The sequence below is a fragment of the Hemiscyllium ocellatum genome (genome assembly GCF_020745735.1).
Source record: "Hemiscyllium ocellatum isolate sHemOce1 chromosome 27 unlocalized genomic scaffold, sHemOce1.pat.X.cur. SUPER_27_unloc_3, whole genome shotgun sequence".
In the NCBI taxonomy this organism is placed as follows: Eukaryota; Metazoa; Chordata; class Chondrichthyes; order Orectolobiformes; family Hemiscylliidae; genus Hemiscyllium; species Hemiscyllium ocellatum.
This window is the reverse complement of record NW_026867498.1, coordinates 583,127-608,794: the sequence shown is the minus strand read 5'-3', so window position 1 is coordinate 608,794 and position 25,668 is coordinate 583,127. Positions and strand designations below refer to the sequence as shown.

Genomic DNA, 25,668 nt, shown 5'->3' with positions numbered 1-25,668 from the left:
AAATATTTGCATCAGTTAACCAAAACTCTTCAGAGTTTACATTCACGGGTCCGCCAAGCCTCAGCATTAGGCCCGGGGTATATTGGAGCTGAGATGGAAAGGCCTGTCCCTAGTCCTGCTGGTTCCCCGTTCAGCAGGCAAGGTCATGGGGAGGCCGCATGGACACACACTACACAATGCAAACCAGCGCCACCTCCTGGAGGAACACCAGAAGACCCCGTCAGAGACACATCTTCAGCCTTCACCCGTGAATGGCTCAGTCTCATCATTCTGCCTGGCACTGCACTCTTCCTTATCTTTCTGTCACTGACCATGGTTGATTGGGACACAATGGATAGCCTGATAACCTGTAGTAAATGGGAATTACTGTGTAATACTTTTCATTACAGGACATAGCTTTGTGCAGAAAAGGACAGCCGCTCTAGCTGCTGGGTTTGTGCCCATATTCCCACCCACTCCAAGGGAAGGATCCCCCTGAGATCCATACCTTTTAATGAGTCTGACCCGGCTGAATGGGGGCTGTATCAGGGTCATTCTGCTGCTGTCACAACTTTTCACATCCCCCTGGTTTCCTAAGTGGGTGAGCACCCCAAACTCTGACGGGGATAATACCCACCTCCGCTGGCAATCAGTGGGATATACAATGGATACATTCAAGGGTTGGTTCCAGCCTCAATACTATCACTCCTGTGATGTTTGGGCACCCAGTGTGAAGTGGGGAGGACAGGTCACAGGACCTCCTCGTGGGTCTGCTCCTGGGCCTGGCCAAACTGGCCATAAACAAGTCCAGGCAGCAGGCCGTGGAGGGGGTCGTTAGGGCCAACTGCCTGCACTCCTCTGTGGGTATGTCAGAGCTGGGGTGTCTCTGGAGAAGGAGCACGCGGTGCCCACCAACATCTTTGGGCTGTTCAGAGAGAGGTGGGCACCGCACGGAGTGGAGTGTATTATTTCCCCCTCCAACTCTATTTGGATTTGATCCCTGCCCTCCCCCTATGTGATCATGCAGTATTGCCCTCTGAGAGGGGCACTGCTTGTCACTGGCCACTCAGGTGTTTCCTTTCTTCCTGGTGGTGGAAGGTGAATAAAGATTTGTGCACTTGTTGTCTTTCACTGTGTCTCACACCTGCACACACAGAACATGGGTGTGGGGGGAAATATGAGCACTCACACAGTTAGGCAGTAGTGTGGAGGTAGAGAAGAGAAAAAAAATACAACCCCTCCCGTACACCCCCCTCCCTGTTCCTCACCAATCTCACAGCCATGACTCCACATCTAGGAAGTATTTGCATCAAGAGGAAGCATCCCTCAGGATGGCAGGCTGGTTTCAGTCAGTGTCTGCACTCCCTACTCCTTACTTTAACTGCTTACCAGCCCACTGCAGACAGGAACGTACTTAACCTCAGGGTTCCCAACAAGATTGCCATCAATTTCCCATTTCCCACCTTTTGGATTGGAACCCAATGCAATTATTTGTTGCCCTTCAATGGCACTGATTTCATTTGTGGCCATACAGCCTCCCCCTGGCTGCCTACCTCCTGGACTGGCAGCTGGGATTTAGGTTATGTTGTCCCTTTCCTTTACCACTCCCACACTTTGCCTTTTGAGACTTCCAAACCACAAATCAAGAGAGCGCTCACAACTTTTCAGCACCTTTTCGCTACCTTCTCCCCTCCCTATGCTCCCCTCCACCTTGAGGTTGAGGGTTAGTGAATTGCTACCACTCTGGAAGAGATTGCCAATGCCACATCTTCAGCCTTTGACCTGCTCAATGCAGGGATGGTCACTGTCCGCACCATTGCTCTCCAAAGTCACATGGCCCTCGACTCTCTGTTAGCCGAGAAACGAGGCACTTGTGCCCTTATCGGCTCTGACTGCTGTACCTACATCCCTGACTCCAGTGACAACATTACTAACATTGCCGCCCACATTGGCAAGGCAGCCTCCTCCCTCCACGACACTACTCCCCATTGGGACCTTTGGACATGGATGGGTGGCTGGCTTGGCTCTTGGGCTTCCGCTCTCTTTCAGGGCCTTGTGCTTCTCATTGCTGGTTTTGTTTTGCGAGCACATAGCATTATTTTCCAGAAACAGTGCTGTGCCCATTTCAGCTGCCTTCTGATGCCGAATATCCCAGCATCTTCCCAACTTGTGCCGCTTCTCATTTCTGACATTTCCGCACCAGTGGATGGTTTCACTGACACTCTCTCTCCTGATCCTGGTGACCTGGACTATGACAGTTACCTTGGCGACTCTAAACCCCCATGGCCAACAAGCCCCACTGGGTCCGCTACATCCCTCCTTTTGCCGGTTCCTCTGAACTGACCTCCTGATTTGGTGAAAGGAAAGAAGGAAGGAATTGTGGGAGAATTATTATATTCTGGTCAGGTATTTTGTCACATATTAAAAACCTGGAAACCACTTTCAATCTCAGCTTAGTGCCTGCTTGCCAAAGCTTCTGTTTCCCAGGCTAAGATTGTGTTTCCCAGGCTCAACAGAGACATTCGGCCTTGCAGCTGTACTGCTACCTGATAAACAAATTCTTTCCTTCCATGGGAATATCCTTCTCTTTGCAAGGACCTATTGTATACTTAACAGATTCTAACCAACACTGTCCAGACACTACGTGACTGGTCAAAGTGCCTCAGTTTGCTCAATATCCTGCAATTAACAGATTGCTAATTGTTAAATGATTGTGACCTGTATAATCACACAAATTTGTTTGTCTTCGGAGTGACTTGTGATTATTAGGTTGTCTTGGCTCTCCCGAATAAACAGTCAATAACTCAAGGTTTGTGTGTCATGATTACTTATCCAATACTTATTGGACTACTACGAGCAAGTCACCCACAGCATAATCCCTTTCCATCCCCAACATGGATCAAGAGGCTATCCTTTTTTGCCAGACAAGTAAATGTCTCAAGCTCAGGAAACAAAGCCTGTCAAACATTAACAGGCACAGATCTAGACCAACCTTTTCCAGAGTCTGTCCCTTCACCTCGATTGACTTCCTTTTTCCCTCAGCTCCTACAAACCAACAGCTGAACCCAAGGATGTGAAAAGAAATGGGAAAGGGGGCGAGAAAAGAGAGTGCGGTACTTTCAGATGTTAAACAGAGGAAGGAAGTTGCAATCTGGGATAAAGCTCAACCTTCATTCAGAGAGAGAGGTGGAGCAGCAACTTCAGAAGCTCATGGTCAAACCCATCCGCAGTCAGACAATAGGAGGGCTCTGATTGGCAGGAGGACCAGGCTCCTTCCGGTCCTTCAGGGTTTCCCAAAGGTTCGTCTCCCCGTCCATCAGAGCGATGAGGGGCGGGGCCCCAAATCGATATCACACATGCGCACCATCAGCACTGCTCACGGCCGATAGAACGGTTTATTGATCGCATGGGATTGTGGGTGTTACATCAACCATTAAAGAGATGTAATCAAGTGTTCCATATGCCTTCTTAAACGTCCTTTTTCGTATATTGCTGATGTTTTCGTCAGGAACTAATCTTTAATCGATATTAGATTGATACACTGAGTGAAACACTGCAGGCATTCAACTCTAAACACTATTTCCAATTCAGTGTCAGTGCAGCACTCTTTATTTGTCCTTACATCAGGACAGAATCAAGGCCCTATATCTGTTCCACGAGAACCTCGATTTTTGTTTAGTTTGCGGGTTCCAACCCTCTGTTTCAATCATTTACTAAAAGTTACTCATGGTACATGTGCATCGCTGGCTGGCCAGCTTTTAGTTCCCCTTGAGAAGGTGGTGGTGACCCACCTTCTTCAACTGCTGTGATCCATAATGGTACGGTGACCCACAATGTCCTTTGGGTGGGAATTCCAGGATATGGACCCAGGGACACAGAAGGAACAGCAATATGTTTCCAAGTCAAGATGGTGAGTGGATTGGAGGGGTACTTGCAAGAGGTTGTGTTCCCAAGTATCTGTTGCCCTGATCCTTCTGGATGGAAGTGGTTGTTGGTGTGGAAGGTATTTTCTCAGGATATTTGGTGAATTTCCGTGGTACATCTTACACACTGAACACATTCCTGCTTCTTAACAGTGGGACAGAGGGAGTGGGTGTATGTGGAGATGGGGCCAATCAAGCAGGCGGCTTTGTCCTGGATGGTATCAAGCTTTTTGAATGTTGTTGAAGCTGCCCCCATCCAAGCTGGTGGGAGAGTAGTCCATAACACTGCTGACTTGTGCCTTGTAGAAGATGGGCAGGGTTTGTGGAGTCAGGAGGTGAGTCACTCGCCACAGTATCCCTGACCTGTTGCCTGCTCTTGTTGCCATTGTGTCTGTGATTAGTCTATTTGAGTTTCAGGTCAATGGTAAACCCCAAGGATGTTGATAGTGGGGTGTTTAATGACAGTAACACTGTTGAATATCACGGGGCAATGGTCAGATTATCTCTTTTGGGGATGAGTCATTGTTTGGCATTGGAATGGCATACATGTTACTTGTCACTCATCAGCCCATTGGATATTGTTAAGGTCTTGTTGCATTTCAAACTGAACTGCTTCAGTTTGTGAGGAGTTGTGAACCGTGCTGAACATTGTGCAATTATTGGGGAATATCACCACCTCTGACCTTATGATGGAGGAAGGTCATTGATGAAGATGATTGAGCCTAAGACACTACCTTATGAATTCCTGCATAGACGTCCAGGAACTGAGATGAGTGACCTCCAACAACCACAGCCATCTCTCTATATGGCAGGTATACCTTAACACTTAAGATACACAATAATATTTCAAAACTAATTGAAGGAATACATATGAGACACCCCTCTTCTGGGAGCCTTCAGTGCAAGTTTTTCTGTTCCAGGAACAATCTGATAAGTGTTGACTGTCATGAACCCTTTTGATCTTGGCCATTTCTCCCCTGCCACCCACAGCACCCCCATCCATTCTCCCCTGCCACTCAAGCGTCCCCTATCCATTATCCCCTGCCACTCTGAGTGCCCCCGTCCATTAGCCCTCGCCATTCAAAGTGCCTCCTGTCCATTCTCCCCGCCAGTCCAGCACCCTCTATCCATTCTCCCCGCCACTCACAGCCCCTCATCTATTCTGCCCACCACCCTCAGTGCTCACTGTCCATTGCCCCCGCCAATTGCAGTGCCCCCTGTCCATTCTCTCTCCAGCCCCAGCTTATTGTCCATTCTCTCTTTCCTCTGAACACTCTGTCCATTCTCCCTCACACAACCCTCTGCATCCCTGTCGTTTCTTTCCCCATCCTCTGTCCCCTCCATCTATTCTCTCCCCACCATCTGTCCCCTACTATTCTCTCTCACCATACCCTCTGTCCAATGTCCATTCTCCCCCTTTCTCTCTCTCCCCATTCTATCTCTCTCCATTTTCTCTCACCTCCCCCTCCCCATTCTCTGTCCCCTCCCCCATTCTCTCTTCCCTTCCCCCAAGTCTCTCTCACCTCAGTCTCTCCCCCTCCCCATTTTCTCTCCCCACCCCATTCTCTCTCCCCTCCCCATTCTCTCTCCCCTTCCCCCATTTCTCTCTCTCCCCTTACCCCCCATTCTCTCTCCCCTCCCACCATTCTCTCTCTCCCCTCCCCCATTCTCTCTCCCCCATCCCCATTCTCTCTCCCCTCTGCCACCCTCGCATTTCCTCTCCTCTCTCCGATTCTCTCTCCCCTCCCTATTTTCTTTCCCCCACCCCCATTCTCTCCCCTCCCTCATTCTCTCTCCCCTTCCCCCATTCTCTCTCCCCTCCCCCCAATCTCTCTCCACACCCACCCCCATTCTCTCTCTCCACCCCCCATTCTTTCTCCGCACCTCACCCCCATTCTCTCTCCCCCATCCCTCAACCCCATTCTCTCTCCCCACCCCCCCATTCTCTCTCCTCAATCCCCCATTCTCTCTCCCTTCCCCCATTCTCTCTCCCCTCCCCCCAATCTCTCTCCACACCCACCCCCATTCTCTCTCTCCACCCCCCATTCTTTCTCCGCACCTCACCCCCATTCTCTCTCCCCCATCCCTCCACCCCATTCTCTCTCCCCACCCCCCATTCTCTCTCCTCAATCCCCCATTCTCTCTCCCCACCCCCATTCTCTCTCCCCACCCCCATTCTCTCTCCCCTCACCCCCATTCTCTCTCCTCAATCCCCCATTCTCTCTCCCCACCCCCATTCTCTCTCCCCTCCCCCCCATTCTCTCTCCCCTGCTGTGGGGAAAAACACCAGGCTCGGAGTCAGAATTGCGGTTCAATGACAGAGTTTATTGCACAAGGAAATCCCGGGGCTCCGGGGAGAGAAAGACACCAACAGCACAGTGTCAGCTGCGAGACTTCTCTCCACCCGGAGCACACGTCAAGAAACTTTGATCCATCTTGTGATACAATCGGTCAGGGATGAGATTCTTGTCTTTGTAACATGATGTGTTTGTGGTAGTCCTTGCAGAATCGTTGATAGTTGATACAATCATTGTCAGTTCAGGCACAGCCTTTGTTAATTTCCGCACAGGCGTTGTCAGTTTCAGTGAAGACATTGTCCATTTCAATGTCTGCATGGAAACCCATTGTTGTAGTAATGGGCGCTAATTGCTCTTCCTGAGAAGGAGAATTCCTGCAGCCCTGGCTATTAGCATTTGGGATTGAGTCTGTATCAAGCTGTTCGCACTTCTATAAGAGGTGTTGGCCAGATCCAGACACTTCGGCGGTTAGTGTTCATTACTCATGTATATTCTCTCCCCCACCCGCCTTAAACTAATCACCTGGGTTGTGAGACCATTGTGCGGGCATTCTGGTGGCCCCCAGGCAGTGTCTGTATCTGCTCTGCTGTTTCTCTCAGTATTGTGATCCGGCGGCCATCTTGTGTGTCAACTTGGCCAACTGATGGCTCAGTGACCATCTTGTGTATCCGTGTGCCTAGTGTCACCCTGCCCTGTGCCATCGCCCACTTCTCCGCCCCGCCCACTCTCTCTCCCCCGCTCAATCTCTCTCTCTACCCCCACCCTCTGACCGCCATTTTCTCTCTCTCTCTGTCCCCCATCCATTCGGTCTCTTTTCTCCCCAGCCCTCACCCCACCCCCCACCCCCCCCGCCCATCCTTTCTCGAGCCTCGAACCATATTTGACCTCTGTATCAAGCCCTTCAAAGGACAGAGACAGAGAGAGAGATAATGTGTAGCAATGACTCTACCTGGGAGTCGGGAGGGGTGAGAAATGGCTGATCTTCAAAATTGAGAATACCTAAAATAATATCTTCAGAAACACCGTTAACGCCAGAAAGCACGTTCAAGTTTTTTAAAAGAGCTGCTGAAATCCACCTGAAACTTTCACTGAAATCAGCACAGTCAGGCCACTGCTCAGGACAGGCTGGAAGGGGTGAATGGGCGAAAGTGAGGACTGCAGATGAGAGTCAAGATTAGAGTGGTGCTGGAAAAGCACAGCCGGTCAGGCAGCATTCGAGACTTTTGTCTGAAATGTCGATTTTCCTGCTCCTTGGATGCTGCCTGACCTGCTGTGCATTTCCAGCACCACTCTGATCTTGAATGTAAATGGCGAATGGTCTAGTCTTTGTCTTGTGAAGTTGGTTCCAACTATCTAGAAATAACGTCACAGCGCACAGAAACATACCCTTCAGTCTATGCCGACGAGATATCCTGAATTAATCTAGTGAACCATTTGCCAGCATTTGGTCCCTTTTCCCTCTGAATCTGTCCTATTCATATCCCCATCCAGATGCATTTTAAATATTATCATTGTACTAGCCTCCACCACTTCCTTTGGCTGACACGCACCACCGTCTGTGCAAACAGGTTGCCCCTCAGAAACCTTTCCCCTCTCACCCTAAACCCAGTTCTGGACTCGCCACCCAGCGTGTGGAAAAGACATACAAAAGTTGAGCAGCCAGACAGAATGCAAAAACAATACAATGTCTAATCACAGGGAAAAACAAATTGTAGCTTGACCCCTTTTTTCCTGTTGGCATTTGGACTCTTAAAATCTGACAGGAACACCAGCATCTCCAGTGAGCATACTGCGCATGTTCCCTGGTGTCAATAACGCAGTGCGCATGCTCACCGGTGTCAGCAAAACTCTGGGCATGCTCATCGCGTTCCGCAAAAAAAGGCGCCCGACCTTCCTTTGATGGTCCAATAGGGAACCGTGGAGGACCAGAACGAAATTGATCCTCCAGCCAATCAGAGCTACCCCATTGTCTGAATGCGGAAGTTGGAACATGAGTTTCTGAAGGTGCTCCTCCTGCTCCTCTCTGTCTGAATCCACATTGAGCTTCACCCAGACTGCAAACCCCTTCCTCTGTCTAAGATTTGTGAGTACGGCACTCTCTTTTCTCGCCCCCTTTGCCATTTCTACTTCTTTCCGGAGTTCAATTGTTGACTTGCAGCAACTGAAGGGAAAGGGGGTGAACCCAGGGGGAGGACAGACTCTGGAAACGTGGTCGAGATCTGTGTCTCAATTGGCAAAATAGACAGACAGGAGGCTGGAAGGACCCAGCAAACCAGGCAGCATCAGGAAGTGGAGAAGTTGATGTTTCGGGTGGAACCCTTCTTCAGGACTGGAGGTGGGTGCTGAGGCAGGGGCTGGAGCTCGGGCTGGGGCTAAAGTGGGGATAGGTGAAGACAGGGAGAGGGTATGGCCTGATTAGTCAATGGGGGAAAGAAATCAGGTTGGTGGCAGGAAGGAGTGGAAGTGAGGGATGGAAAGGGAGGTTATTTGAAATTGGAGAACTCGATGTTGAGTCCTGCAGGCTGTAGGCTGCCCGGGCGGAAGATGGGGTGTTGTTCCCCCAATTTTCAGGTTGGTTCATTGTGGCAATAGAGGAAGCCTAAGATGTTTTTGTCAGAAAGGGAGTGGGAAGGGGAATTAAAATGGATGGTGACTGGAAAGTCTGGACGGCCCCTCCAGACCCAGTTGTGATGCTCACCAAACCGTTCCCCAAGTTTACTCTCGGTCTCCCCGAAGTAGAGAAGATGACAATTTGCAAACATGTGGCAAATGCAGTACCACAATGTGAAGTTATAGCCTTTGCTATGAAAAAAAAGCAGAAAGACGGTGTATTGTTTAAATGGTGATACTTTGGGATGTGGAGAAAGTGAGAACTGCAGATGCTGGAGATTCAAGTCAAAGTGTGGTGCTGGAAAAGATGGCAGGTCAGGCAGCATCTGAGGACCAGGAGAGTCGGCATTTCAGTCCCGAGCACTTCATCAGGAATGATGTTTGGATGGACAAAGGGTCTGATTCCGTTCTATATGACTCTAATCATCTTCAGTGAGAGCAGAAGTGTGATTGTGAAGGCTGGAGTTTCAGAGCAGCTTTCAAAGATGTTTTGCCCTTAATGGGAGCAGAAGAAGTTACAATTAAATCTTGCATTTGTGAGACAGCAACTAAGTGAGTGAGTAAATCCGAGGTTTTGGTGCAAAGTGGGAATTCATTGCACTGTGGGGATGAAGCTGTACTTATTGAGTCATTTCTACTGGTGAATGAAACCAGGCTCAAGATTAGGAGGAGTAAATTTAGGACAGAGATGAGGAGGAACTGCTTTTCCTGGAGAGTAGTGAATCTGTAGAATTCTCTGCCCAAGGAATCAGTAGAGGCAGCTTCATTTAGTATACTCAAGACACAGTTGGATGGGTTTTTGCAATGGTATGGGAATTAAGGGTAGTTGGGACAATGCAGGGAGGAGGATCTCAGCTGATGAATGGATCAGCCTTGATCTTAATGAATGGTGGAGCAGGTTGGACGGGCCAAATGGCCTTCCCCTACTTCTATTGCTATGTACCTGTGTAACCCTGCATTTCCCATGGTTAACCCACCTAACCTGCACATCTTAGACTTAGACTTAGACTTACAGTGTGGAAACAGGCCCTTCGGCCCAACAAGTCCACACCGACCCGCCGAAGCGAAACCCATTGTTGTCATTGTAGGCAATTTAGCATGGCCAATCCAAACCAAGGCTGGTGAGCAGTGAGGTGATGTGGAAAATGAACATCAGAGAAAGGGACAAGGAGAGTAAATGTACCAGCGATCACAAAAATTGAAACTAAAAATGGTGTGTCTGAATATGTGCCGCATTGTGACAAAAGTGAATGAATTGACTGCACACATTGAAGTGAATAATTATGGTCTGAGACTCCTCACAGGCTTCAGGATGGCAAGGATTAGATCCTGTATATTGAGGGTGTTGTCTAATGGGAAGCTTGGTTAAGGTGGAGGGTTGGCACTGCTAATCAAAGCACTGAGCACAGGGTAGTCTGGTGTCAGCTCAGATTTCAGGTCCTGGTGTCTCTGTCCTCTGTTGATCTCCCTGTTCCCAAGGAGTATGTCGGTCTGTGCTCAGCTCTGCTGGATTTCTGCTGAAGCTTTGTCCCCTTCTACACCTTCTGGAACAATAAAGCATTCAGTCAATCGAGCCCCAACCCACAATCTCCCAGCCTGTCAACCATCCAGGTACAGTGTAGTCACAGCAGGGAATCAAACAAGAAAAATGAAACCAAATTAGAAATGAATAGGTGCTCGTGTTTAATGTTTGTTCATGAGAAAGTAAACGAGAAATAGGGCTCCCCCAGGATTCTCGGGGGGAATTTTGTCTCCCTTAAATCTTAGCAGGGAATCAAAGAAGAAAAATGAAACCAAATTTGTAAGAAATAGGTGCTGTTGTTTAATGTTTATTCATTAGGAAGTAAACGAGAAATGGGGGTCTCCCAGGATTCTTATACTATCCTACTTGAGGAATTCTCTCTCCCTTGCATCTATCTATGAGAACCCAGCTATGATTTACAACAATATTTACACCAACAGAAGTAAGGCATCTGTTCTCAAATAGACAGAGAGATATACAGGATGGAAATAGACATTTTCTCTCTCATGTGCACACACACACACACGTCCATGAACATTTGCAGAGCTGAGCAGAAATGTCACTTTTCGTAATAAAACTTTAAGTTCACTTGATAAGGTGCTTTCCAGGAAGTTCTGGGATTTACATGTGAGTGATAGCTGCAACCCAGTCTAAAAGATGAAAGACTTGACAATCCAGGTTTGTTCAATGTATCATTTCAGTGGCAGGACACTGTCATGTTTTTCTATAAATTCTGTGTCTTATGATCTTATTCTCCACAACCACTTGACAAAGGAACAGCGCTCCAAAAGCTAGTGCTTCTAAATAAACCTGATGGACTATAACCTGGTGTTGTGTGATTTTTAACTTTGTCCAGGTTAGTGGGGAATTGCTATGCTAAATTACCCATCGTGCCCAGGGACGTGCAGGTGCGGTGTGATTGTCAGGGAGTAGAGCAACAGTAGGGGAATGGGTGCGGGTGGGTTACCCTTCGGAGGGTCAGTGTGGACTCGTCGAGCCGAGTGGCCTGCTTCCACACTGTGGAGATTCTGTGAAGGGAAGGAATTCCTGCAAACTGTGCAGGGCAGTGTGGGATGGCCAGCCGGCCGACCGCACCGCACCCCTTCCTCTCGCCCCTTCTCCCATTCCCTACCCCACCCCCGACCCATTGAAGGCATCGTGGAAGTGGCCCTGTCAGTTTGCGTGAAACTCCCTCCCTCTGGGCAACTCTTCATCCTGGGTGCAAGGGGGGTGGGGGGGGTAAATAGGTTCACTTGTGGCAACTGGAATGAATCCAGGGAGGGAGCAGACGCTGCAAACTCAGGTATGTGTCTTAGTTACCCGGGTGAGGAGGGACGGAAGGATGGGGTGGGGCCATTTTCCCCATCGCACCAGAGCCTGAGACGTTTATAATTTCATGAGGAGCATGGATAGGGTAAATAGACAAGGTCTTTCCCTTGGAATTGGGGAGTCCTGAACTGGAGGGTCTTAGGTTCAGGGTGAGGGCAGTGGGGAGATGGAAAAGAGACCTCAGGGGCAACTTTTTCATGAAGAAGGTGATGCGTATATGGAATGAGCTGCCAGAGGAAGTGGGAGGGGGCTGGTCCAATTCCTACAGTAAAAGGCATCTGGATGGGCGGATGAATACAAAGGGTTCAGATAGAGAGAGGCCAAGTGGTGGCAAATGCAACTGGCATCATCGAGATGCACAACATGGAAACAGACCCTTCGGTCCAACTCGTCCTTGCTGACAAGATAGCCAACCCAATTTAGTCCCAGCTGCCAGCACCCAGCCCATATAGGGGCCAAGTGATGGCAAACGTGACTAGATTAATTTCGGATATCTGGGCAGGTTGGGTCAAAGGGTCTGTTTCTGTGCTGTGTGATTCTAATTGTCTTCAGTGAAAGCAGAAGTGTGGTTGTGAAGGCTGGACTTTCAGGGCATGTTTTGCCCTGACTGGGAGCAGAAGAGTTTGACTGAAGTGTATCGGTGTCAATGCCTTGATGTCTCATTTTGCTCCCACCTTCCCGGGGTCGTTAACCATTTTGTGTCTGGTCCTTCCTCAAGAAGCTGCATTGCAGGTTCACCCTGAATTGACACTTTGTTTTGCTTCCCAAAATCAGACCTGCTCACTCTCAGCAGAATCCCAGTGTTGTGAAAGATATTAACTTTCAGGTGGAGGCATCCAAAATTCAGAGAGATGTCAGGCTTGACATTTTTGCTTTTTCTGTCCCTGTAAGATCCTGAATCAGCACCTTCAGGGGAATTAGTTAGAGCGGAGTGAGAACAGAGGGGGAGAGAGAGTGGGATGGTGCTTTCAATTTTGTGGAACAACAAAAGAATATTCCACAGAAAGTAGAGTTGCTTGTTCTGAATTTCTACCCTGCACTGATAGTGATGACTTTTGTAATCTCTTTTTGCAGAGTATTTGAAAATCTGAAGACTGAAGTTTCAAAATCAACGGATGAAGGGCTTATGCCCGAAACACTGACTCTCCTGCTCCTCGGATGCTGCCTGACCTGCTGTGCTTTTCCAGCATCACATTTTTTGACTGACTCTCCGGCGTCTGCAGTCCTCACTTTGATGTCAATGTCTGACAGTCACTCAATCCATCGGGACCGCAACAATTTTTGACTGTGATTTCTGAGAGAGCATTCAACGCTTTGTGGTTCCTGTTTGAGGACGTTTTCAGCATCAGTGGGACTGGACGAGAGACTCCACTATTGCAGCGCACTGTGTGTGGAGCCTGAAACAGTTATACGGCCTGGGAAGGGGATTTCACGGCAGGGAGGGGCTCTACACGGGTTTGTGTGCAGCTGAAGCTGTGGCCATGGAGAAACCTGAGGAATCCCGCACTGTGGAGAAACCGTGGAAGTGTGGTGACTGTGGGAAAGGCTTCCGTGTCCCGTCTGCCCTGGAGACTCATCGGCGCAGTCACACTGGGGAGAGGCCCTTCAGCTGCTCTCAGTGCGGGAAGGGCTTCACCTCCTCCTCCCACCTGCTGACCCACCGACGGGTCCATACTGGGGAGAGGCCGTTCATCTGCTCTCACTGCGGGAAGGGCTTCAGTACTTCGTCCGACCTTCAGACCCACCAGCGGGTCCACACGGGGGAGAGGTCCTTCAGCTGTCCCGAGTGCAGGAAGGGCTTCAGCAATTCCTCCTCTCTGCTGAGGCACCAGCGGGTCCACACGGGGGAGAGGCCCTTCAGCTGCCCTAAGTGCGGAAAAGCCTTCAGGGATTCCTCCTCTCTGCTGAGGCACCAGCGGGCCCACACTGGGGAGAGGCCCTTCAGCTGCCCCGAGTGCAGGAAGGCCTTCAGCAATTCCTCCGACAGGCTGACCCACCAGCGGGTCCACACTGGCGAGAGGCCATTCCCCTGCCCCAAGTGTGGGAAGGCCTTCATCAGCTCCTCCCACCTCCGGAGGCACCAGCGAGTTCACATTCCATCGCAGGGGGATTGAAGGAGTGAAGGCTGAAAGTCCAGTGAATAATGACAATCAGCCCAGCTCCCGGGACTCCCGGGTTTGAATCCCGCTGCAGCAGATGGCGCTATACAGGGTATGGGTTGAAATTGCTGAGTGAGGCAATGCTTCCTCCGGGTTACGGCTCTACCAAGGATCCAATTAGAAAGGGACATCTCGGTGCTGACCAATAGTGAAGACAGTGAGGTTGGGTGGGCGTATAAGCGTGAGTGAGTGTGCTTTGATCTTGAGCTGTTTAAAAAGCAGCTACTTTTTCTCTGCCTTTTTGCTGAGGGGGATTTGAAGCTTTAACAAAGTTGGGTCACAATAAAGGTGAAGTGAACTTAACGCCGAGCTCAGACTCTCATTGAAGGCTTTGAGCTCCAAGAGGTTTTGGTTTTAAAGCTACTCATTCCTTTCAGCCTCCTGCACTAAGCTTCCCATGTCGCTTATCAGTTGGATCAGTGAATGAGCAGCCAATATCGTTAGAAATTGTAAATGTTTCAGGAGTGCAGAATGTGAGAATTCTATTCGAGAGGGTTCAGTAAAGATTTACCAGGATGTTGCCAAGACTGGAGGGAGGGTTTGAGTTATCAGGAGAAGCTGGGACTTTATTCACTGGAGGACAGGAAATTAAGGGGTGCCATCATTGAGATTGATAAAATCATGGGGAGTGGAGGTAAGGGCTCTTCCTTAGCGTAGGGGAGCTCAAGTCTAGGGGGCACATTTCTTTAAAGTGAGAGGAGAGAGATTTAAAAGGAACCTGAGCGGCAAGGTTTTGACAGAAGGCAGTTTACACGTGGAATGAAGTTGGATGAGGATGTGGTAGATGCAGATGAAGTTACAAATTTTAAATGACATTTGGATGAGTACATGAATAGGAAGGTTTAGAGGGACATGGGCCAAACGCAGACAAATGGGATCTTATTGAAGTGGCCTTATTGAAAGCAGTAGAATTCTGAAAGGGGCTTGACAGGATTGATGCAGATAAAATGCTCCTTTGTGGGGTGAGTCATAGAATGCCAACAATGTGGGAGCAGGCCATTCAGCCCATTTATTCCATGCTAGCCCTTCGAAGAGCATCTCGCCCACATCCATCCCATGGCCCATCAACCCTAAATTGCACATCTAGGGTCACTATGGGTAATTTACCACAGCCAATCCACCCGAACCTTTACACTCTAATCTATAAATTACCTTCTCAAAAATGACATTTAAATGTAGAGTTTTTCTCTAAGCAAAACGTCAGTCTGACTCAACATTCGGGTGCAGTCAGAATTCACACTTATTGTCAGAAAAGCTCTGCATTTGAATGACATTCTTGAGTAGGTAACAAAAAACAAGTTCTGGGATTAACATGCTAAAGAACAGAAACCCATTCTAAAGGTGAAAAGATTTAATCTAAAATTGTTTGATGTGTCACATTTCCATGACACTAGAATCCTTTCGATATAAATTGTGATCATGATCTCATTCTCCACAGCCACCTGATGAAGGAGCGGCGCTCCGAAAGCTAGTGCTTCCAAACAAACCTGTTGGATTATAGCCTGGTGTTGTGCGATTTTTAACTTTGTCCATGGGAAACACATGAGTTGTGGGACTGGTAACAGTTCTTATTTTGTGATCTATTCCAAGTGAAATTTCTCCTCTGTGCAGGCACGGGTGAACAGTTTGTTTTTTGTGCTTTGCGCGAGATCGGGCTAGCAGCTTTTAAATCCTTATGTTAAGCAGTCGAAGTAAACTGTCGATCAGCAACTGTATTCCGAGAGTGGTACTTCCAGCTCTGGTAATCCTGTTGCATCAGAGAGAGGGAGAGGATGTCACATCTAAAGAGCAGACTGAAAAGTTATTTCGCTTGTTGAGTCAGTTCCTCCCTCAGATGAGACTGGATATTGCTTTTAATGGATCATAATTAAATGCTACAATGGAACATCTTAAATTTGAGGAGGTTTGAAAGGGCAAACAAAACAGTTTCTTTGAAAAGAGATATTGTTCCATTTCTAATCTTGGGTGACCCATGAGACATTTTTACTGAGAGCGCCATAATCATCTTCCTGCTGGATTTTTTTCAGGGCAAGCAATTTCTGGTGAGAGAAATTCTGCATCCTGGGAAGGCGGGGAAATTAACATAAAAACAGGCTGTTAAAAGCATTTTAACTGTGGGTCCACGAGCTTTCGTGGGAGCAGTGCATTTGCCAAAAACATTTTGGAGGAATTCTGTCGAACTGTTGGACTGAAAGTAGTTTCCCCACTGAACGTTAAACAGGCATTGAGAACGTTGCGCATTATAGTGTGTTCCTGAGGACCGGAGGAGGATTGAACTTGCCAACGTGAACCACACTTTGCAGAGAGAGGAAATTTCTCCGGATAGAAGAGGTTGATGGAAGTCAACAATTGTCAGATTATTTCATGAAAATAACAGCTGTATAGGGAACACCTAGAAGAGGGGCGTGTGTAATGAGTACACAGAAACAAACTCTTCAGTCCAGGCCAGCCAGATATCCTAAATTAATCTAGTGACCCATTTGCCAGCATTTGGCCCATATCCCTCTGAATGCTTCCTATTCATATCCCCATCCAGGTGTATGGTTTTCTTTGGAGAATACTTGGGTGAGAGCCAAGATATGCTATTACTCAGCCTTTTCCCACTGAGCTTGACCTTTCCTTCATGTTAATTGGAGCTGGAAAAGCCTGAAAGCTGAAAAGGATTCCTGGGGAAAAAAAAACTTTTCCTTTCAGTCGCTACAAGTCAATAATTTATAGAATCCCTGCAGTGTGGGAAGAGGCCTTTCGGACCAACCAGTCCACACCAACTCTCCGAAGAGCAACCCATTCAGACCCATTTCCCTATGACTCTACACTTACTTTTGAGTAATGCACCTAACCTACACATCCCTGATTGCAATGGGGAATTCACCTAACCTGCACATCTTTGGATTGAGGGAGTAAAACCCACGGCCCTTGAGCCCAGCATTAAAAATAAATGGAAAACGGCAGTGGCAAAAGAGAGCGCCATACTCACAGAAGTGGGACAAAGGAGGGAAGTTGCAGTCCGGCGTGAAGGTGAATCTTCATTCATGGCAGAGAATCAGCAGCAGGTTCAGAAACTCATGGTACACCTTCCGCATTCAGACACCATGGGGGGTTCTGATTGGCAGGAGGACCGGTCTTCTTCTGGTCCTCCTTGGCATTCTATTGGTTCGTCAAAAGTAGTTCGCGCGCCTTTTCGGCGGACAGCAAGAAGCATGCGCAGTGATTTGCTGACACCAGCAAATATACGTTATGCCTTACTGACACCGAGGAGCATGCGCAGTATGCTCTGTGGAGATGCCGTTATTACTGACGTTTTTAAGCATCCAAATGCAAATCGGGAAAAAAAGGATAGAATCACATTTTTTCCTGTGGCTTAAGATTTTATTCCTTTTGCATTCTGTCTGGCTGTTCCATACATGTACCACCCTCTGTGTGAAAAGGCTGCCCCTTAGGTCTCTTTTATATCTTTCCCCTCTCACCCTAAACCACATCATTCCAGATGAAGGGCTTGTGCCGATAGGTCAACTTTCCTACTCCTTGGATGCTGCCTGACCTGCTGTGCTTTTTCAGCACTGCACGTTTTGACTCTGATCTCCAGCATTAGCAGTCCTCACTTTCTCCACTTCCCAATATATCACCATTTAAACAATACACCTCATTTCTGCTTTTTTTTTCCACAGCAAAGACTATAACTTCACACTGTGGTACTGCACTTGGCAGGTGTTTGAGGCACAGACCGGGACCAGCTTTTCCAGAGTCTGGCCTCTTTCTGGATTCACTCCCTTTCTTTGCAGTTGCTGCAAGTCAACAATTGGATCCCAGCTGAAAATGTGTTGCTGGTTAAAGCACAGCAGGTTAGGCAGCATCTCAGGAATAGGAAATTCGACGTTTCGAGCATAAGCCCTTCATCAGGATGTTTCCTGAAAAAGGGCTTATGCTCGAAATGTCGAATTTCCTATTCCTGAGATGCAGCCTAACCTGCTGTGCTTTAACCAGCAACACATTTTCAGCTGTGATCTCCAGCATCTGCAGACCTCATTTTTTACTCGAACAATTGGATCCCAGCAAGAAAATAAAAGAAATAGAAAAGGGAGTGAGAGTAGTGTGTGCTGTTGGACAGACGAAGGAAATTACAGTCTTGGATGAATCTCAATCTTCATTCAAAGAGGGAGGAGCAGCAGCAGCTTCAGAAGCTCATGGGTCAAGATTGAAGTCGTGCTGGAAAAGCACAGCTGGTCAGGCAGCATCCGAAGAGCAGGAAAATCGACATCTCGGATTCAGACAATAGGGCTGCTCTGAATGGTAGGAGGACAAGACTCCCTCCGGTGTTCAAGTGCTCCTCATTGGTCCGGCCGCTCATACTATTCTTCCTATTACAGGGCGGCCACAGGTGTACTCAGGACTCCAGAAAAATGGCCTCACCAACATCCTGTACAACCTCAACATAGAACTAAGAAAATTTACAACCCAGCAATAGGCCCTCCAGCCCTCCAAACCTGAGCTGATCCAAATCCCCTGTCTAAACCTATCGCACAATTCCTGAATCTGTATCCATCTGTTCTCCAATGACTCATGCATCTGTCCAGATGCACCTTAAATGAATCTACCGTCCCTGCCTCTACTACCTCTGCTGGCAATGCGTTCCAGACACTTATCACCGTCTGAATAATGTAATTTCTGTGTGCATCTCCAACATGATGTCCCAACACCTGTACTCAGCATGTGAACAATGAAGGCAAGTGTGCTGAACACCTTCTTCACCCCCCTGATCTACCAGTGATGTAACTGCCACGAACAATGAACCTGAACACCTCCAGGTCTTTGTTCCACAACACGACTCGGGCCCTACCATTACCTGCTCAAGTCTTGCCCTCCTTTATTTTAGCAAAATGCAACTCCTCACTGATATCCGTACCCCTCTCATACACACACGCGCTCTCTCAGACATACACATACACCACCCTCTCAACACACACACCCTCTCGCAAGTTCATACTCCATCACAATCTCACTTTATCAAGCAGGCACACATGCTCTCACACACACTTCCCTGATGAAGGGCGTTTCCCCGGAACGTCAATCTTCCTGCTCCTTGGATGCTGCCTGACTTGCTGCAGTACCACACACTCAATCCTAAACCTATTACCCTCTAGTTCTGGACTGCCCCATCCAAAGGAAAATATCACATCCATTTACCCTATCCATGCCCTTCATGATGATATAAAAGCATATAAGGTCACTCCTCAGACTCTGGCAAGCTGCGGAAAACAGTCCCAACCTGAACTTGTCTCTCCTCACCCGGGTCACCAAGACACATACCTGAGGTGGTAAAGTCTGCTCCCTCTCTGGATTCACTCCAGTTGCTACAAGTGAGCCTGCTCCATCATTCATTAAGATCATGGCTGATCTATCCATCGTCTCATCTCCTTCTCCCTGCACTGCCGCAAGGAACCCCTTAATTCCCTTACCAGGCCAAATCCCACCCAACTGTGTCTTGAATATACTTAATGAAGCTGCCTCTATTGCTTCCTTGGCCAGAGTATTCCATAGATTTTGATGAAGGGCTTTTGCCCGAAACATCGATCTTCCTGTGCACTGGATACTGCCTGACCTGCTGTGCTTTTCCAGCACCACTCTAATCTAGATTATTCCATAGATTCACGACCCTCTGGGAAAAGCAGTTCCTCATCTCTGTCTGAAAGCTACTCCCTCTAACCTGGAGGCCTAGTGTCACCCACCAGCAGAAATGACCGGACAAGGTAGGACTTCATCCCCACAGTGCAATGACATTGGGAAGATGTTTCCATCGGTAGGAGAGACGAGGACCAGAGGACACAGCTTTAAGAATAAAGTGAAAACCTTCAGGAACAGAGATAAATGATGTCTCCTTTTCTGCTGACAGCGAGGAGCATGGACAATGTATTGGTGACATGAGCGAGCAGGTGCACTGTTGTTCACACCGAGGAGCAGTCGCAATGTGCTCTGTGGCGATGCTGGTGTTGTTGACAGATGTTAAGTGTTCAAATGCCAAGAGGAGAAATAAAGGGTAGAGCCACAGTTTTATTTTCCCCTATGAGGCTCAACATTTTATAGCTGGCTGCTCAACTTTTTCTAAAATGTCTTTTCCCCAGAGTAGGGGTGAGGTTCACAACTAGAGGGCATAGATTTTGGGTGAGAGCAGAAGGATAGAAAAGGTACCGCAGGGGCAACTTTTCCATGCAGAGGATGGTGCATGTATGAAATGAGCTGCGAGAGGAAGCAGTGGGGGCTGGTATAACTACAACATTTAAAAGGCATCTGGATAGGTATATGAATATAAAGGGTTCAGAGGGATATGAGCCAAGTGCTGGCAAATGGGACTACATTAATTTAGGATATCTGGTTGGCATGGACAGGTTGCACCAAATGAATGTGTTCCCATGCTGTACAACTGTGAGACTCTAAATAATAAAAAAGTATATATTTTCAAAAACCAAACTATCTCCATGTTAAACGGGCTTAGTTCACCACATACTTTACTAACCATTCTCAACAGGTCCTGCCCCTTCAATGACTGAGGAACATATACATGCTGGTGCATAGTATCCTTCACTAGTATTTACACACTACCCTCAGCAATTGCACAAGTAACAGCAAAGAGTAAACAGCACAAGGATTAAACACACAGTGAGGGGTAAACAGCACAAGGATTAAACACACAGTGAGGGGCAAACAGCACAAGGATTAAACACACAGTGAGGGGTAAACAGCACAAGCGCCAGTAAAAGCAGATGGAAAGTGAGTGTAAAATACCGGTGTCTGCCCCGGGCCGCACGGCGCCATTTTCCTAACGGCCGCCCTCCCGCCGCTTCCTCGCTCGAGCGACTTCTCCTCCCAACCGCCTTCGCCCCCGCGTGACGTCTGCACGGGGGGATGGGCGGGGCCGGGGGAGCCTCACCGTCACCAAGCAACAGCCACCTCGCGCTACAACTGCTCATTCACAAAAACAAACTCTCCTGTCTCGCTCTGCAGCTGCAGGGGGGGACACTGCCACGTTTCGAGGAGCCCTGTCTACATTGGGAAAGCTCACCGCTCCATTTAAACACATATTCCCACATCTAACGGAACGGCCTCATATCTAAAGGGGGCAATCTGCATTTTAAAGGGACATGGACATTTTAACGGTATTTCTGCAAATAAAGAAATTTAAATGGACGAGATTACATTTCAAAGGGATGTGGCACATTCAAAGGGATATCTTAATATATAAAGTGACGCAGTTATATCTAAATGAATTTACATTTCTAAGAGACGTTGCCCTGTTTATAAGTAGAGACAATAGGTGTGAATAATGTCTGTGCCCCAATGTTCAGTCAGACTGACATTTTTCTCAGAAAAGCTCTGCACTTAAATTACATTCTTGAGAAGGTAATTTATAGATTAGAGTGTAGGTTAGGGAGAATTGGCCGTGCTAAGTTACCCATAGTGACCAGGGATGTACAGGTTAGGGTGGATTGGCCATGGGAAATACAGAGTAAGGGGTTGGGTATGGGTGGGATACTGTTCAGAGGGCCAGAGTGAGATAGATGGGCTGAATGGCCTGCTTCCACATTGTCGGAATTCGAGACCCTCCCCACAAAGAGGCATTTTATCTGCATCGATCTTGTCAAGTAAAAAATGAGGTCTGCAGATGCTGGAGATCACAGCTGCAAATGTGTTGCTGGTCAAAGCACAGCAGGTTAGGCAGCATCTCAGGAATAGAGAATTCGACGTTTCGAGCATAAGCCCTTCATCAGGAATGCTGTCAATCTTGTCAAGCCCCTTTCGGAATTCTACTGGTTTCAATAGAGGCTGCTGCCGCTGGAATACAGAAAATGTACTCCAGCTGCTGCCTCACAGCGGCAGAGCCCCGGGTTCAATTCCTCTCCCACATCTGCGTGGGTATCCTCGCGGGTTAGGGTGAATTGGCCACGCTAAATTGTCCCGTAGTATTAGGTGACGGCGAATGGGGCTGGGTGTTTTGTTCTTCGGCGGGTCGGTGTGGACTTGTTGGGCCGAAGGGCCTGTTTCCACACTGTAGGAATCTGATCTAAAGTTCTGGAATTTATATATTGATGAACTAAAACCTGCAACCTGTTTTAAAAGATGAAGGACTCAGCAGCGATCCAGGTTTGTTCCAAATATTGCGTCGGTTGCATGACGCTGTGATCTGTTGCTATTAATTCTGTGCCTTATGATCCTGCAGCACAGCTCCCCGCAGAAGGAGCAGCGCTGCAGAGGCTAGTGCTTCCAAACACACCTGGGTGGGCGGGGTTTACCAGGAGGGGCGGGGTTTAGCCTGGGGGCGGGTTTTAGCGGGAGGGTGTTGCTCATGGGCGGGGCGTGTCTCGTGAAAGGAACGCGCGCTAGTGGGCGGGGCGATGCGGTGCGTTGAGCCTGGAGGCGCGCGGCTTTGTGGGCAGTTGCTCGTGGGGGAAGGGGGCGTGGTTTTTATTCGCGCGGGGTCCAGGGAAGGGGTGGGTTTTGGTGCGGAAGGGGGAAGGAAGTGTGGTTCCAAGAGGCGGGGCTTTGTCTCGAAGGGCCAGGGTTTACGAGCTTTGTTCGGAAGGGGCGGGGTTTACAAGCTGCGTTCGGAAGGGGCGGGTATTACGAGCTTTGTTCGGAAGGGGCGGGGTTTACAAGCTGCATTCGGAAGGGGCGGGTATTACGAGCTTTGTTCGGAAGGGGCGGGGTTTACAAGCTGCGTTCGGAAGGGGCGGGTATTACGAGCTTTGTTCGGAAGGGGCGGGGTTTACGTGCTGCGTTCTGAGGGGGCGGGGTTTACGTGTCGCATTGGCGCCGGAGGGGGCGGGGCCGAGGCCGTCCCGAAGACGGAAGTGTGTCCGCGGCCTATTGCCTCCGCTGGAGTGTCGGCTGCAGCAAGTAAGGTAAAACTTTATCAGTATTTCCTTTTACAGAGTTTGTATTTAATAACCAGTAATGGCTACTCAATATCATCATAAAGTCCCAAAATGCCATTCATTTCAATCCAGAGCAGATAAGCACTAAGAGTTAATTTTCTACGGGATTCAACAGCCTCAGCACTAAAATGGTCTCACAAGGGAACGGCTGTGAATGTTATCACTTGGTGTCCTGTTCACACAGATTCACCGATGCTGAGGCAAACCTTCTTAATTGCCTTACAGCATCCTGTTATCACTTGGTGAGCCCAGGTGTCCCTATCTTTAAGTTCTCTCCTCTTTCTGAGCCTTCCTGCCTGTTTATTTTCTAGTGCAGTAAATGTGTTCAATAATTCAGCATTACATTTTAGTCTAAATGTTTAATGACAAGTTTTAAGGCTGTAGACTTTATCACCCAGATGCCCACACCCTCATTCCTCCCTTTGATTGCACCGCGATCACTGAAAGAGAAGGCTGGTCCAAACGAATGCCCTTCAAGGTGGTCCAGCCATCAACATCCTGTAGAGCGGCACCACCATCTTCGCAGCTTATCTGGTCGTATTTATCATCGCCATCGACACATGTGGGTGAGCCATCGGATCGCAAAAGGTGCATCTTCTGGGGCAAATCTATATCACTAAGGGACCTCATAAGCCGAGCAATTAAATACCTAACAATACCAATACCGACAAACATAAATAGCTAAATTGATAAGCCACTTGTACCATCAGCCGGACCTGCAGTCTCCCCAACTGCACCCTTCAGTCATTCTGTCAAGGAATACCCGGATCTCTTCTTGTATCTTAGTAATATTGCCAGTGAGATCGGGAATGCCCATAGTGCATTTATCTTGGACAGTGGTGCAGACTTCACCCTCCCGGGCGAGTGTATAGTCTAAGCATACCGATTCTGCATAGAGTAAAGACACAGGTCTGATAATCCCAGTTTACTCTGTTCCAGAGCCTCTTTAGTCTTATTTCCTCGAATGGTCAGGCCACAAAAGAGGGAATTGCGGTTCTTTTGACTTGTCACCCCTGCCGATCCTTCCAACCTCAGGGTACTCTGGATTCCCCAGCCTATTGGGTGTCCTGTATTGTTACCCAGTCCATTGGGATCCTTCCAGTCGGAGTAAAGTTGGCTGAGACCGACCGCTGCATTCTCCTCAGATGGAGGTTCCATCGACTTGTCCACTGACCAGGACAAGGTACTGTTGTGGGAACAAGGTCTCCGATATTGATGTTATGAGGGACATCTTTGCCATCCATGACAAGGAAATTGGTAGCTTTACCTCAGCTGAAGAAATAATAGTCTCATTTGGGGTAGATTAGGGAGAGTTTGTCAAAATAGGTTACTGAAATGTTACAGCAGGGGGTCTGGTCAGATATACAGGAGCAAAGGGTCAACGTTTTGCAAGAGGATTCGCTTGAGCGCTGTAAAAAATGGGCCAAGTGACTCGAGCACCCGCACTGTATAGGAGACAATGGTCCTCAGAATGCTGTTCCCATTGGGCTCTCCCTTAGCTCTATTGTACATGGTCTTGGTGACAATATCAGATTCTGAAAAGAGAAAAGGCCTATAAATGCGCAAGGGAAGGGTTCCGTTCCAGGTCCATGTACCGCATAAGGCCTGCTGTACCCCAGCCAGTGTTACACCAGCTGTTTGTATACACAGACCGGAGCTATTGGAAAGTGATATTTCAATTCGCAGGGTCGGCAGTAGGAAGACTGACGAATAGTATGGAATCGGGGACTGGGGACTGGGCAAGTAAGTCATCTCCTGATAGAGAGGAGTAACATACTCCTGCCTCTGGGGTGAAGAGCGTTCTGTGGGCCTGTATAAATAAGTTGTTTGCGGATTGTGGAGTTTCCCCTATCAGGCTTCCCTTTTCTCGAGTCGGCCCGTCCTGCAAAATGGGATGGTGTTCCCAGGCATCCTTAAAATATTTACCATAATAACGGGGTTGATCATTTTTATCCTCACTAGGCTTGCGTCTGCAGGTAAAATAAAAAAACCATGGTAACGACATGGTAACTCCCACTGATTTCTACTGTCCAGATGGACCATCTGGTCTTTCTGATGTAAGAGTCCATTGCAATAATCAATCTTCATCACGTCCCACACGTCAAAGGCGTCTGGTCCGGTGCACTGGACGACATCTCCTCAGCATGGGTGGTGGATAATCTCTGATCATTCCTGGTCACATCCATACTTAGTGGCTTTCCCCATCAGGATGTTGTACGTGATCAGAAAGGTGGGGAGATAGGCGATTCCCCCACATGTCCCTCCTCTTAGTTCAAGTATCTGTAATAAGATTAACATTAGAACAACAGCAAAATTCAAAAACCCAACTGGACAGGGTCCTCTCCTTTTGTTGGGATTCCAGTATTCTCTCCTCCTCTTCCCCACTTTTGATTGGTGCAGTCAATCAATTTACAATGGTGCAGTTGGACCCAAGCTTGAGTGCCCAGCGACTTTGACCGCCGTAGGGGTGGGAAGTAAAACCTGGAAGGGACCATCCCAACGAGGTTGGAGACCTTTGCAAGTCCAGGTCTTGACGAGCACCAACGAACCAGGCTCTACCCGTGACGAGGCTGAAAGGGAGGGAACATCGCTGTAGGCTGCACGCTCCTGGGTGTGAAAGGCACGCATAACACTAGTCAGAGCAAGAACATAACCAACCATTTCTTCGGTCATGTGGTGGAAGGGGACTGCGAAGGGAGCCGAATCGTTCCAAGGGGTACGGAGGGGGTGACCAGAGAGATTCTCAGCTGAAGACAGTCACGTCTTGCCCACAGACATGGATCCCATCTGGAATGAGGCCACAGGGATTAGCATAACCAGGAGAGGCCAGACTCAGCCATTAATTTGGCAAGTTTAGTCTTGAGTCTGGTTAAAACATTCACCAAGGCCGGCCGCCTGAGGATGATAAGCACCATGCAGTTG

At 48.4% G+C, this 25,668-nt stretch overlaps 1 protein-coding gene and 1 pseudogene across 2 annotated transcripts in view; one reads left to right on the top strand and one right to left on the bottom strand.

Annotated features, from left to right (window-relative positions):
- Window positions 1-25,668, top strand: part of LOC132807998 (zinc finger protein 208-like) — a 216,732-nt pseudogene that overhangs the window by 187,724 nt on the left and 3,340 nt on the right.
- LOC132808045 (sulfhydryl oxidase 2-like) overlaps window positions 6,218-25,668 on the bottom strand; it is a 32,500-nt gene continuing 13,049 nt past the window's right edge. Inside the window, exon 3 of one of the 2 annotated variants that reach the window (XM_060821960.1) lies at window positions 6,218-6,511. The gene's annotated coding sequence lies outside the window, so the exon portion shown is untranslated. Of the gene's footprint in view, window positions 6,512-15,197; window positions 15,567-25,668 lie in introns of those variants that run through there. The other variant, XM_060821959.1, reaches the window with a different exon arrangement.